This window comes from Grus americana, chromosome Z (genome assembly GCF_028858705.1).
Source record: "Grus americana isolate bGruAme1 chromosome Z, bGruAme1.mat, whole genome shotgun sequence".
NCBI classification, from domain to species: domain Eukaryota; kingdom Metazoa; phylum Chordata; class Aves; order Gruiformes; family Gruidae; genus Grus; species Grus americana.
In genome coordinates, this window is record NC_072891.1 from 21,864,679 (window position 1) to 21,879,048 (window position 14,370).

Consider the following 14,370-nt stretch of genomic DNA (forward strand, 5'->3'; position numbering starts at 1 on the left):
TTTTTTCTTGTTATCCATGTAGCAACAAATACATATTACCAACAGCACCTCACATTCAGGAATCTTTATCTATTATGCACCTTCCCTGTATATCTCAAAGCACATCAGAAACCAGAATCCATCACTCACAAGGAAGTTCCATCATCCTTAGGATGTTTCTCGCCATCTGTCATTTCTGACTCCCACACTTCAAGAGTCTGTGGCTGCCGTGGGAACCTGAATGACCACTCAGACTAAGTACACGGATGGCCAACGCTAGGCTAAAGACTCGCTGGACTCAGCACCTCCTGCCACTTCTCAGATCTCAGAACCATCAGGCCAGCCCTGATAGCTTATGTGGAAGTAAAAGAGTTTCTAACTGGTGACAAAGTACCCCTCAAACAAGCGCGCTTGCTTTGTTCCCACAGTTCTGCAGGTCAGAACAACCATAGGAAAGCATTTTTCTAAACAGTACCGAAGCTCTAAATTTGGCCCACACTTTTGTTGTTACACAACATGGTGGGAAATGTTGTCGAGGTTAGCAGCATTTCTAGCGTAACACCCTGTCACTAAGCGAAGAATAAAAAAGATAAGTATCAGCCACACAGCTTTGACAGCCTCACAACACTGTTTCTGACCTCTGTGTTACCTCTAAGGTAGCACCCTGTAATCAGTCCAGCCAAGACCGATCTACTAATCAGGTTTTTTGGTATAGGTGTATGATCACATGATTAAGCTTCCCTCCTCCTCGCCCCTCCCCCAGTGATGAAGTCCTAAACCAGATGAACTTCTGTAAATGAGAGGGGTTTGAAATTTCAAAGGTTCTTTTTATATCTCATTAGGATTTAATAAGAGGGAGAGAAATACAGTTTAACACCGGTTGCTTCAACAATTTGCATGTTATTTCATATATGCTTTTAGAAAAAAGGAAGTGACAGCAAATGTTCTCTTTACAGTTCACAGATTACTACAAACAATTCCACCACATGTAGCTTTCAGTACGGTACATAGAAAAAAACAAATGAAAGGCTAGCAGAAAGAAAAAGCTCAGCCACAATTATTTGGCACTGCACACCTATTATTTTAAAAAGGATGTTCTACTGTCTGTTTTTATAAAAGATTTGATTCTTAGCACAGCCCCTTACACAACACCACAGATAGCTGTACCTGTATTCACACCCTTAATTTGGGAACAACTTCTGTTCAAAATTTTCAAAGGGGAAAATTAGTATAGGCCAATAATTAGGAATAGTGTCCACTTTACTTAACGGTTCATCATGATTTTTATAAACAGTGTCCTACTATTCCCAGAGAACAAAAAGCAATACTAGACTTTTCTACTAGCACTCAAGTGTATTTGCACTAACTTTCACAGTACTTTAAGGAATTTCAGTACAGCAGAAGGAAAAGGTAAGTACAGATTCTTCATTGTTGTCTGGTTGGTTGAGATTATCCAAGTGATGCAAAGAGGCCAGAAGGGAGTTGACTTAGCAAATGCACTGCAAAGGGCTTTGACCACTGTTTTGCCTTAAAATGGGAGTGTCTTGAAAGTAAGACAAGGTCGCTGCCGAACAGTGGTGTGATCCAGGTAGGCTTGGCTTGTGTATTGTCTTTTGGGGGTGCCAGCATCTGGAGAAAACTCAGGAAACCTCCAGGCTACTCTAAATGAAGATGAGCTGAAGATCTACTGTGAGACTCAGACTCTGGACATCTTCCATGAATTATCTGACTTTTTGCCCTTCTACCTAGTGTAAGCTTGAAGTTTGGAGCAACAGAATTGCTGGACTAAGAGTTTCAGTTTCTCTTACTATTACAGCATTTAAAAAAAATCCTCTGTGGTTCAAACTAAGATTTTTTTCCGTAAATGAGGATGTTCATACTTACAACCTTAACTGATGGCCTATATATTAAAGTGACTGACATTTTAGTCAATCTTGGCACCTTCTGTTAAACGTAGCCATATTAATACTGATTTGACATAAAAATAGCATCCATTTTCTTAGTCACCCATTTTACAACTGAAAAAAAATCATTTTATTTTTAGGTTTTACTGAGAAAATTGTAAATATTGTGACTTAAAAGGTTATCTTTGTGGAGTGTTGATATGTCTTACTGTTGACAAAATGTAATTATGAAAGATATTTTTGTTTAACATGTAGAAATTTGCAGACAACCCTCCACAATTACATGTAAAAGTAAATACTCTTGATCAGACTTTGCAATGAGCATCTGGGAAGACAACTCAGCTGCAGCAGATTTCTCAGAAACTGTTTTGATGATCCCACTCTGAACACTCACTTTCTTCCATGCCAAGAATCTCTCCAAGTTTCCACTCCAGTGAGGAAAAATCCTTTGTACTGGTTAGTGGCCTTATGCATAGACAAACTGTGTCCAAATGAGCAGGACTAGTCTTCTTTCAGGATGTGATGATCTGCAGGAGTCCCTCAACATACTGCTTTATACAATGCCATTAGCACTAGCCGTAGGCTATGGAAACTGCCTTATCTCCTTGAACAGAAAAGGTAGTATCCTCCAGAAAATAATAGGCGCAAAATTGTGAAGTCCAGTTACGCACAACTTGTCAAAATACTTGACTACACTTATAAAAAAAAGGACCTTATAAAGAAATACACATTACATGAGGATCTAGGAAAAAATAGGGGGTTTTCCCCCTAGCATTTTGTATGTCTCAGAGAAATCCACATATGCCATATAACAATCTCTCTATACCCTAAGACTGTATTTCAAGGGCAACGGTATGAACTGCATGTGTTTATATTCTTAGAAAACCAGGTAACAGGAAAGCTGCAGGTATCTACAAAGTAGTTATTGGGCTCTTGGAACAGGCCTATTATAGTTAGTTCAGAGTAAATAAGGCACTTTTGACTCATAAATATAGAAGAACTGTTGCATTAGGCTCTCACTATGTAGTTCAGTTTCACTGCGTGGGGATGGGGATGTTACTTGTGCTGGCTTCCTCTGTTTTTTTCTGTTAAATGTTTGGTCCACTTCTTGGAAAAAAACTTTGGAACAAAGTTACTCATACTGATATAATTTGTTGTCAAGTCTAGAAGTATTTCTGTATAAAGTATTTGCAAATTCATCCTCAGAAACAGTCTTGCGATGCCAGAGCAGTACAGCAGAATATCAGAAAGTATCTTTCATTGAAGCCAAGCAGGAAAACACACATTCAGCACATACAGCGTATTTAAATAATTTACTGCTTTAATGACAGTAAAAGTTTGTGGTGTGAATGTTTAAATCCACTCTTTGCTCTTATCAAATATCCATCAAGGACAAATGAATGTTCTTCTGTTACCACACATCCCTACCCAGTGCTCTCTTCCCCTCTGACCACTTTGGCAAAAGACTAACACATTCCTTACTCCGCTGCGTGTAAGAATTTGCCAGAAGGACCACTGTCGCTCACTGGGGAAAAGAAGTAAGCTCTTCCATCAAGCAGTCAACCTTGCTCAAAATAAATAAAAAGAGGAAAGCTCTTGATTTTCAAGTAGCAAAATGTTATTTGCAGGCATTTTTATCGCTTTCTTTTCATTAACAAACTGCATTTTGAGAAAAAGTCTCTTTTTTAAATCTCCTTTTTTCACAACAGTTGTAATTCTGTTGATTCTGTACTCTGAGGCTTGTGGGCAAGGAGTTCAAGAATGGATTCATTGCTCAAGCTGCTTTCTTATCTTATTTCTTGTATCACATAAAAAATGTTTTTTCTAGGTGAGAGGATGTATCCTCAAGATCAGTTCCCCTTGCAGCTGTAAGACAGTTTGTTTCTCAGGAGGATACTGCTGTTGATTCAACATAATGAGAGAAGTGATAGTCAAAGTGGAACAAAATCAGAGGCAATGGGCACATACTGAAACACAGGAGGTTCCCTCTGAACATAAGGAAACACTTTTTACTGCAAGGGTGACCGAGCACTGGCATAGGTTGTCCTGAGACGTTGCAGAGACTCCATCCTTGGAGATCTTCCAAAGCCTTCTGGACATGGTCCTGGGCAACTGGCTCTAGGTGGCCCTGCTTGAGGAGGGGTGTTGGGCCACATGACCTTCAGAGGTCCCTTCCAGCCTCAACCATTCTGTGATTCTGTGATTAAATTAGCAGTTTAAAAAATAAAAGTCTTTTTTGCAAAAAGTGGTTCAAATAGACATGCTGTCATATTTGCTGTTGTGTAATAGTCTCAGACCCTAGTAGAAGGGATAAAATGATATTACATTGTCCCCATCAGGATTTTGCTGAAGAACTCAACTCATATATGTTATTCTGGCCATTATGATGAAAACAAGAAATACAAATCACTAAATTTACATGTGTAAAAACTTTACTGTTAAAAAGACCTACTAACAATTTCGTTTTCCTACTTTCTTAGAACATATGATCAGAACACAAAGGAATAGCTCAAGTTTTTGTCAAAAAAAAAATACAAGCCCATTAGAAACCATTAACTTCACTTTTAAGCAGATGACCGCTGGTTTCATCTGAGTTGTCAATAGCTCCAAGACCCAGAAACCCTGTTCTGCCACAAATTCTTTATCAGCTGGAACTTCTTTAGATAAAGCTGAAATGTGAAAATTGGGGGTCCCATCTGGGAAAGAATTTCAGGATCCCTGTTTCATTTTGAGAATTCCTCAAAACTTTACAAATGCATATTCAGAAATTACTGCAGAATAAAATAAAAATAAAGACATCTGTAAGTACCAGAACTAAACAAAGTCTGTTTCCCTAAACATTTCTATCTCCTGGTTGATTTGACTTCTGAACTTCACAACACCCAATGGTGCAGCCTGAGCTCACACTATATTAAAAAATTATAAATGCCAAAGTTTAGAAAAAGCTTCAACTGGTCTTTGCCAAAGAAACCTCAATAGAATTTCTAGTGTCTGATAAAATGGGAAAGCCAAATGAAAGCTTTCCAAGAGTTGAGGCATTCATATTGGCTCTTCTCCATCTATATCCTCTGGTGTCTTACAAGAAATGTGGTCGAACTGAAGGTTTTTTTCTTAAAAGACAGTGTTAATAGCCTCCTCTACAAAGTTGCCCATTTTTACATAGTTTCTATTTAATAAATTCCATAAATCACTACCTCACTATCAGATTTAGCTAACAGTGGTCAATTATTTCAAAAGCTAATAGGTGGCTGTTAGTAATACAAACCTATTTCCAAAGGAAAGCACTCTAAAAATGTCCAGAGTGTTTCTGGTGGTAATTCTAATTTGAACCAGATTTGCATGATATTGATAAGATAGACTAAATGAACTGATATCAGGCAAGAGAGAGAAGCTGGAGACAGGCTTTATCGCAGGGCCCTGGATGCTGCAGGAGAGAGGAAACCTCTCAGAGGAAACCTCGCCCCAGCTGGGTAGCAGGAAGCCTGCTCTCTTTCCAGCAAAGCAAAAGGAGAAATACAAGATCACACAACTTCATTCATCTTCCTTCCTGAAAGCAGCAGAAAGGGTAGTAGCAGGAATGCATATTCCTCCTTCCCTTTTATGAAACTGTTGTTCCCTTCACACTCAGTTAGCTGGGGTGTATTACATGGCTGCACTTCTGTACTCTTCCCTAAACTAAGAACACAAGCTTTTAGCTTCAATATTTATTTATTTTTTAATGCTTCCTTCTCAGGTCAAGTGATGTCTGAATCAGCGTTTGGGCTAGCAGCACACTCCGTATCACTGGACTCTTGCGCCCTACTAAAGATAACAGAAAAATGTGAAGTTCCCACCTGAATGGACACTCTTGATGGATTATTCCCAGTATGTGGTGAATTAGACCCTCACTCTATAAAATCTACAGATCATCTACTGCATCTCCTGTAAAACTCCACCTTTATCTCTGACACTGCTGAAGAAATGAATAAACTTTTTGCCCATAAATTATAAGACTAAGTAGGTGGATAAACTTAGTTTGGTTTTAGTAAGCGAATTCTAATAGAAACTTTACTGTTATCATAAAATTTTTTTATAGTATCTTTTGGTTTAGTGTCATTGTTTATTATGTTCAGAATATTATTTCAGTAAGGACCAAGAGCCCCATTCAGGATTAGATCTCATTAAATAATAGACAGTGCAAATACATCAAAACTGTGGGTCTTCTCACTTAGTTTTTTAAGCACAATCTCACTTCCTATTTCTGCTGGTTTTACAATAATACTGTTTCCACTGGCTTGATCTTTGGCTTTTGAAGAGGAACACAAACACTACTTTGAAAATCAGATACACCTCACTATTATTAGATTTATGTCATAGATAAGAAACCTACAGTTTAAACTGAATGAACTGTGTTAGTCATACGCTTTCTTTACACTGGACACTGAGTCAATCATTATTTCTGCTACACTTCTGTGTCATATTGCCTCAGGAAATTATCCCGCAGGCTACTAGCCCTCAAGCTGACATTGTATGTATCAGTCACTGTTTCTGTGGCTGTGAAAGGCCAGGCTGGGAGACGGTTTGTTTTGGATGACAGGTAGGCAATGGACAAACGTCATCTAGCAAAACCACAAGACAGCTCAACCTGATCCTCCATGCGTTGAGTTGAAAACACGACAAACACTGTGTCAGTCTTTCCCTTACAGCAAATTTCAGCTCTTGCACAATATTCATTAACAGTTCATTTCGCTGAAACCCACAGAAGGACTTTTTTCCCTCGTATTTTTCTTTTAGAAGCCCCATGCCAAATGCTTGGCATTGATTTACGTGGTGCCACACTCTTTTGTATTAACTGATAACCTGCCCCTAACTTTTAGGTGGATGAAATAACAGAGACCAAAAGAAGGGTAAAAATGAAAAAGTTCAGGTGAGATACATTACAATAATGATTAACCCACCTCATTCTGAAGCTTTTTTTTTTTTTTTTTTGAGAAAGATTGCTCAACATGGTCTTTTCTCCTCCCATGGACATAGGTCCAAATTTGAACTGATGGCAAACTTTTTCCATCCCAGAAAATTTTTGAGATTTAAAAAAAACCCCAAACCATATACAAATCCTACTCTATAGAATGGTAACACCAAATTGCTTCAAAGTTGGTGTTTTGTTTTGTTTTGTTTTTTTTCCCTGAAACGCAATAAAAGAAAATCTTACCCTAAAATAGCCTGATTATTATGCAACTGTCCTGGAATGGAGAGGGTTCAAAATTTTCTACTAGTTTCCCATGTCCTATGTGAGCATCCTGAATGCAGGGTTGTTGACTATTTTTGTGGTGGATCTGTTGACCTTTTTCTGCTCAAGTTCTTCTGGTATGGATAAATAATAAAAAGGAAGTTTCTCCCTTCGTAGCCTGGCAAATCATCAGTATCTCTGTGGCTCAACTCTTCACTTATTTATACACAGTGGAGCAGCTCCAAGAGAAGATGTTGAGAGGCACACTACAACTGCATTGTCTGAGATGATACCTCCCCTTCCTCATTATCATGAGGATGGGAAGATACTTCAGCCTGGGAATGCCCTTGTATTGCTACTCTCTTAACACTCTCTAAGGGAGCTCAGAATTTTTTTTCCAAAGTACACTTCAGTGCTAGTGGTACACTTCCACAAAACTTTTTGGGTTTTGAAAATTATTATTTTCTAGTAAAAAATAAAACTAAGGTTTCTGAACCTCTGAAAATAATCACATACATTTGGCAGTCAGTCTGGAATCTGAGCAGAGGGAATTGCTGTAGGTTTAATAGTCCTACCTGCGGCTCATGTGCAAATTTGCTCTAAGAATGAAGGAGCCTTAACAAGCTCACTAATGATTCCTCATCAGTGTTGCAAAAGGAAACTTGGCACAGTAAAGAATCAAAAACTTGTTTCTCAAAATGTTTGATTTCCTAACAGCAAGAAAGAGCACTGTGGAATAAACATCTGTACTTTGTGACTCCATTCATCATTCTAAGTACCTTGTCCTTAATCCTAGGACACTCATCTATGCAAAGAGACAATTTCAACATATCAACAGGTTCTCTTCCCCCTTTTTTTCCTGAAAGATAAGGTTTGTTAATCATATTTTAAGACTATCTTTACCAGGTGAGCTAGAGCTGTCCAAATTTCAAAGCATCATTTCTATAAGACTTTCTCATCTCCATGAGTTTCAAAGGAAATACTGGAACACACCCAAAGAAACACAAATAATCGTATTTTTTATTATGGATAATTTCTTTCCTCTGTGCATAAACCTGTAACTGGACCCTATAGCTCTGCCCCAGTATCCTACACAAGAACTGCACTGTCTGTTCTAGGATACAAAACCAAGCAAAAATCCACAGACCCAAGTGCAGAACCATTGAAGTTCTGCAGCTCAAGGTATGAATATGAAGACAGAAGGAATATAGAGACATTACAGTAAGAGAGTAATCAGTTGTCCAGGTCTGGGAGATCTGGTAAAAGTAATCTGTGGGTTTTCTACCAGCACAGAGGATATAATCAAAGGAAATCTCCTCTGTTAAATGTTGTCAGGATAAAACAGCCTTTTCCTAATTCAGATGTAGTCTACATTGTTTTATTCTGGTCCATCTTCTACTAAAACCCTCTCTAAACAGGTAAGTATTTTGTCAATAATTACAAATGTTTTCCCATTAGCAATTTAGAGGACAATTTCTAATTTTGTACATTTACATAACATTTACTCACATTTACTACAGCAAGCTTGACCTTAATAAAGACTATTTCTTGTTAAAAGTCAAAAAAGAATCATTCAGGATGGCTGGTCATTGCATGGGCCATGACAGTCTGGACTGTTGCAGTTGCCAGCAGGTCCCTGACAGCAGTGCTGCGCAGCTCGCTCAATTTTTAGAGCAACCTGAAAGGGGCCATTATTACATTTTGAGAGAGGATCAAATGGCACTTCTTTTAAAATAAATAATAATAGTGTGGAATCTAATAAGAACTTTAATGCAGTACCTGCCTTTAATAGTGTAAGAGTGGATTAACAAACCATATCTAAATTATATCCATTTATATTACATTCATATTACTCAACACTCAACACACAAAAGTAGCGGCATGGCAGTTACAGATTAGTACAGTGCACAGCATGACTGATAACAAAAAGTGATATAGATTATAGGACCTACCTGAAACTACAAGAGCAGTTTAGCCATGAACGTTTTTCCAGACAAGCCAGCCATGTCTACAAACACCAACTTCATTCTTGACAAATATATCATAATATTTTAAACTGCCAGCCATGTGACTGCCTACTAACTACTGTAGCTCAGTGTTGATTTAGAGGAAAGGATACCAACTTCTGATTTAGGAGCACCTTATCCCGCTGCATGTTCCTGAACACACTGTGTCAGTGTGACCCAACATGACTCTACATTTCCTTTGAGACCTGAAGAGTTCAAAACTTCTTGTAAAATGGTTTTATTCTGCTTGGCAAAGCTTGCTTAGTCATCCATTAGAACCAGTTTCAAAAGTGCTGGTTGTTTCTTCATAAAATTTCAGCTCATTTTAAGTTAACTAGATTTATGTGTGTAGTTTGATAGAGCAAGTGATGCTGTGCCCAGGCAAATCAGCACTGGCTTTTTCTCCCCCCCCCCCCCCACCTAATCTATTTAGCAACTTTCCATGTTACGGGAAGTTTGCTATGATATAGTGCTCGGGTCACAGGAAGTTTTACTACAGCTCAGTTTCTTTAATTCTGGCTTAGGAACAAAAGAAGTTTATAAAACAACAGGAAAAAGCCTCAAAAAAGAGGCAGCACAGCAGACAGGTCTCAAGAGTAAGCAATGTCAGTTATTGCTATACAGGTTCTCAGAAACCTGCATTTATTATACCTTAATTGGTACTTTTGTATTTTGTAATATTTGTTCATTAGTTTTAATTCACTAGAATTTTTGTATTTTTTAATATATATATTTATATATAGGTTTTTTCCATGCTAGCCATACTTACATAGATGTCTATCATGTGTGATAAAAATTTTTCTGCACCTGAGTACATTTGTCCTTCCAAAACCTGTATCAAATTACCTGGTGCTGAAACATGGACCATAGAGAAATGTCATCTTCCATCTCAGCCCAAATCTGCTCAGTAATTGCTCCTTGTTATAAATTACTAATGTCACCACATTGCTGGTAGAAAAGGTTTAAGAGATCTAATATGCTTGAAACAAGAAGAGCTAAGACAGCTCAAGCTGTTTAAATTGCTGATCTGAGCTAAATAAGCTGATTTTGTCTGGACTGTATTAGGAAGCACACACAAAAATTACTTCACTGTGAAACAAATTTGGGCAGAACTGTTAGCAGCATGTAGTAACCTCTGTAATAAGAACCTGAAAGAGGACATCTGCCTATGGTTTTAAATAGTGATATATCCCTAAAAGCTCAAAAAGAAAACAAAGTAAGACCTGTGGTGCTCCTCAGTTCTCAAGTCTCAAGACTTCAGCATGAGAACAATTATGCTTGTTGCTCTGATTATTCAACAGAAAAGCAGTTGCTTCTCACAAGCTGACACAATGAACATTGGTAGCTTTACTACAAAGTTGTTCCTGCAACCCCATAAAATATCTGATATATATATTTCATTGTACAGCTATTTATTCAGGAACTATTAAAAAGATTTTCTCTTTTGCATAATGCATCTATATTATTAGATCAATTCTTGGTTACATCTGAGACTACATGTAAAGAGTGAACAACTTTTATTTTTCACCAGAATTACTTTCAAAATTCAAAATATTTTTTTGTTTCACAAATCATCTCCATGAACCAGAAAAAAAAAATATAAAAACCAGGAAATGAAACTTCCTGAGAACTCATCTCTACACCAGACCTTTGGCAACATGCAAAGACACATATTGTGTTAGTACAAATGAGCGGAAACAATTCACAGAATACTTTTTTTTTCAGATGTCTACCTATGTTTAAATCTTTTGGTCAACTTCAACCAAACCTAGCAGACGTGTAGAGATTTCAAACATACTACATTCTGGCAAGTTCCTTGAAAATAAGTCACCAACTAAAGAGAAAACCTTTATAAATGCCTCTACAGAGTGGAGAGACGCAGAATGGGCTCACTGTACCTGTAGAGCATACAGAAGCTGCAAAGGAGAGAGGGCTATGCATTGGTAGGGAAAACTTCCACTGGAAGTTGTATTTGTTAGAAACAAAGGAATCTAACAGTCAGAAATAAATCCATAGGAAACCAAACTTAGCTAAGCCTGCTGCTAGCAGAACTATCTGTTTACTTTAAAAAAAAAAAACTGATTAAAGGGGTTTTTTTAATCCAATCATTTCATGCAGTCATTGGAGTTATTTTAATGTCATCATAAGAATGCTGGATAGTTTTTGGTTTGGTTTTTTTTTTTTTTTTTCCCAAATGAAATAAATATAAGTCCTGAATAACCTTTCTTTTTCTTTCTTCCCCTTATAAAATCCAGTTTCAGTACCCTACATGGATGTCTCTGTTTCTGTGACAATGTTGACAGTGGTGGTGATACACACATAGAAGGTGCCCAGCTTTACTCTGAACTCTCATGGACACTTCCCTCGCAAGAGAAGGAAGGCAGTTAGGAGGGAAAGTGATCTTCTTATTTACAAGCTGATCAAATACAGTAAAGACAAACATGAGAAAATATGGGACACAGCACAAGAATTTTTATTTCCATAAGGAAAGTAATTCCTGAGCAGATAAACTATTTTCTCCACATACTAATGCATTTACTGTCTAAGATGTGCAGTTATGATACAAGTCAATTCTTTCAAGTAACAGATACAAGAAAATGCAGGATCTGGCTGTACTTTCTGTACAAAACTGACTGCCTAAGCCACTTTTGTGGTGTTGGTGCTGAGAAGCCAAGAACCAGTGGTAAAGAACAGATGGTATAGCCATTGTATGAAATATAGCCTTTACTTTAAAAAACAAATCCAAATACCTAACTCAAATCTTAATTTAAGGTATGAGTGAATGGAGCTTCTAAAGAATATTCTCATCTGACAAAAAAGTGGAATAAATTGAAAAAAGTACTTGTAAGTTTTTAAAAGAGTTGTAAAAGGCAGAGAGGAATTGCTGGCTCCTCTGTGCCTCTCCCAGCAGTTACTGAGAGGCTGTTGGTGGGATGTCACTCTTGTCTGTGGCAGCCCTTGCTTCAGTCCCAAAACTATAAAACAAAGTAATGCAAAGTTTGTATATATCATGTTTCCGAGATTGGATCAAAAATAGTTTGCAGAGGATAATTTTGTCAGGGAAGAGCAGACATTTTAAAATATTTTCAGCTAAAATGCAGGTATTGTAAATTAAGATAAATACAATTTTTAAACTATATTATGTGTCTTATATTTTAGGGACTTCAGTTCATCTTTAAACTTGGCAAAAATGCACTACTGCCAATTGTTTTTTGAGGGAAGAGAGACTGAATAATGTGGAAGAGGAAAGCAACAGTTTCAAATCAGCTATTGTGTGAACTAGCAGATACCTTTTAATAGGAGATATGAAGATGGTGAATGAACAGATTAAGAAGAAGCACAACAGGATGGGTGAGCGATATTCTTCCAGAAAGAGGCAGGGACAAGTAACTTCCAGTGAGGGCAACCCAAATTCATGTTATCCATTTAACTGCAAAGGAAGCTCATGAAATACGTGAAGGAAAGAGAAACCAGCAGTCACTGTATCTCCAAAAGTAAGAAGTGGAAGCACCAAGGAAAACTCATGTTCATTAAGAGCAGCCCTGAGGAGAAGGACTTGGGGGTATTGATTGATGAGAAGCTCAACATGAGCCGGCAGTGTGCGCTTGCAGCCCAGAAAGCCAACCATGTCCTGGGCTGCATCAAGAGAGGTGTGACCAGCAGGTCGAGGGAGGTGATCCTGCCTCTCTACTCTGCTCTGGTGAGACCCCACCTGGAGTACTGCGTCCAGCTCTGGGGGCCCCAGTACAGGAGAGACATGGAGCTGTTGGAGCAAGTCCAGAGGAGGGCCAGAAGATGATCGGAGGAATGGAGCACCTCTCCTGTGAGGACAGGCTGAGAGAGTTGGGGTTGTTCAGCCTGGAGAAGAGAAGGCTCCGGGGAGACCTTATTGTGGCCTTTCAATACTTACTAAAGGGGGTTTATAAGAAAGGTAAGAGCAGAATTTTTAGTAGGGCTCATAGTGATAGGACAAGGGGTAATGGTTTTAAACTAAAAGAGGATAGATACAGAGGCTGCTGATGCACAGAGAGGATATGACATCAAACTGCAGATGCTGCATTTGAACAAAGACCTTCTGAGATTTTATGAGATTAAGTCCACTCCAAACCTGAGCTGGTGGGAAAACTGTAGCAGAGGGGAGACCTAATTGCGGCCTTCCAGTACCTAAAGAGGGTCTACAGGAAAGATGGAGAGTGGCTGTTTGTCAGGGAATGTAGTTATAGGACAAGGGGTAATGAGTTTAAACTGAAGGAGGGCAGATTTGGATCAGATATAAGGCAGAAATTCTTTACTGTGAGGGTGGTGAGGCACTGGAACAGGTTGCCCAGAGAGGCTGTGGATGCCCCATCCCTGGAAGTGTTCAAGGCCAGGTTGGATGGGGCTTTGGGCAACGTGGTCTGGTGGAGGGTGTCCCTGCCCATGGCAGGGGGGTTGGAACTAGATGGTCTTTGAGGTTCCTTCCAACCCAAACCATTCTGTGATTCTGTGATTCTATAAAAGAAGTATCTGTTGGTTTTGATGGCAGCATATGCACCAAGCTTCCTGTACTAAAGGCAAGCCTCCCAGGGGGGCTAAAAAATACCATATATAGTTTATGATGAACATTTTGTTTGATTGTTTTCAAATTCATTGTTGTATATAATGAAATTCAATGGAGTACCTATGAGCCGATTGAAAAAGAATAAGATTAGCCATAAAACAAGAAGAGATACACAACTTGGCCAGGCTCCAGAATGAGACAATGAATATTCCAAAAGGGAACAAGAAGAAAAAGGGGAAAAGTTATAAACTGAAAAATAGTCATTAGATCATAAAACTTTTCAACAGCAAAAAACCAGCAGTTAAAGCCCCAGCTCCAGTATATTCTTGCGCAAAAGTCCCACTGATTGCAACAGACCAGAATTTCACTGAAGAGCCACTCCATAGAGTTGTCAGGAGTGATAGCAGGAGTGATCAAAAGAGATGGCAAAATGACAGTGCTGGTTGTGTTTCTTTTTTTTAGGACTTGAAAAATAGCTGCTACTTCATGACAATTTGTTTACACCTCAAATGAGCTTTTTTACTAAGGATTTCCAACAATTGCCATCCAACATGCAACTAATGTTAACTATAGTTGGATATATTTTTTTTTCTAAAAGGTATTGAAAAATTACTGTTTTAAAGGTTACTTTTGGAAAACTTTCCATGAGAAATACAGTGTACAGTGCACATTAGTGTGCAGAGCTGCTTCTTGTACCATCTGGAAAATTGCACATCATACCTTTGTGGGGAG

General features: G+C 38.3%; 1 protein-coding gene across 6 annotated transcripts in view; it reads right to left on the reverse strand.

Annotated features, from left to right (window-relative positions):
* PDE4D (phosphodiesterase 4D) overlaps window positions 1–14,370 on the reverse strand; it is a 421,160-nt gene that overhangs the window by 53,899 nt on the left and 352,891 nt on the right. The window contains exon 1 of one of the 6 annotated variants that reach the window (XM_054810119.1): window positions 9,045–9,101. The exons of the other annotated variants lie outside the window; for them this stretch is intronic. The gene's annotated coding sequence lies outside the window, so the exon portion shown is untranslated. Of the gene's footprint in view, window positions 1–9,044; window positions 9,102–14,370 lie in introns of those variants that run through there. 6 annotated transcript variants of the gene reach the window in all.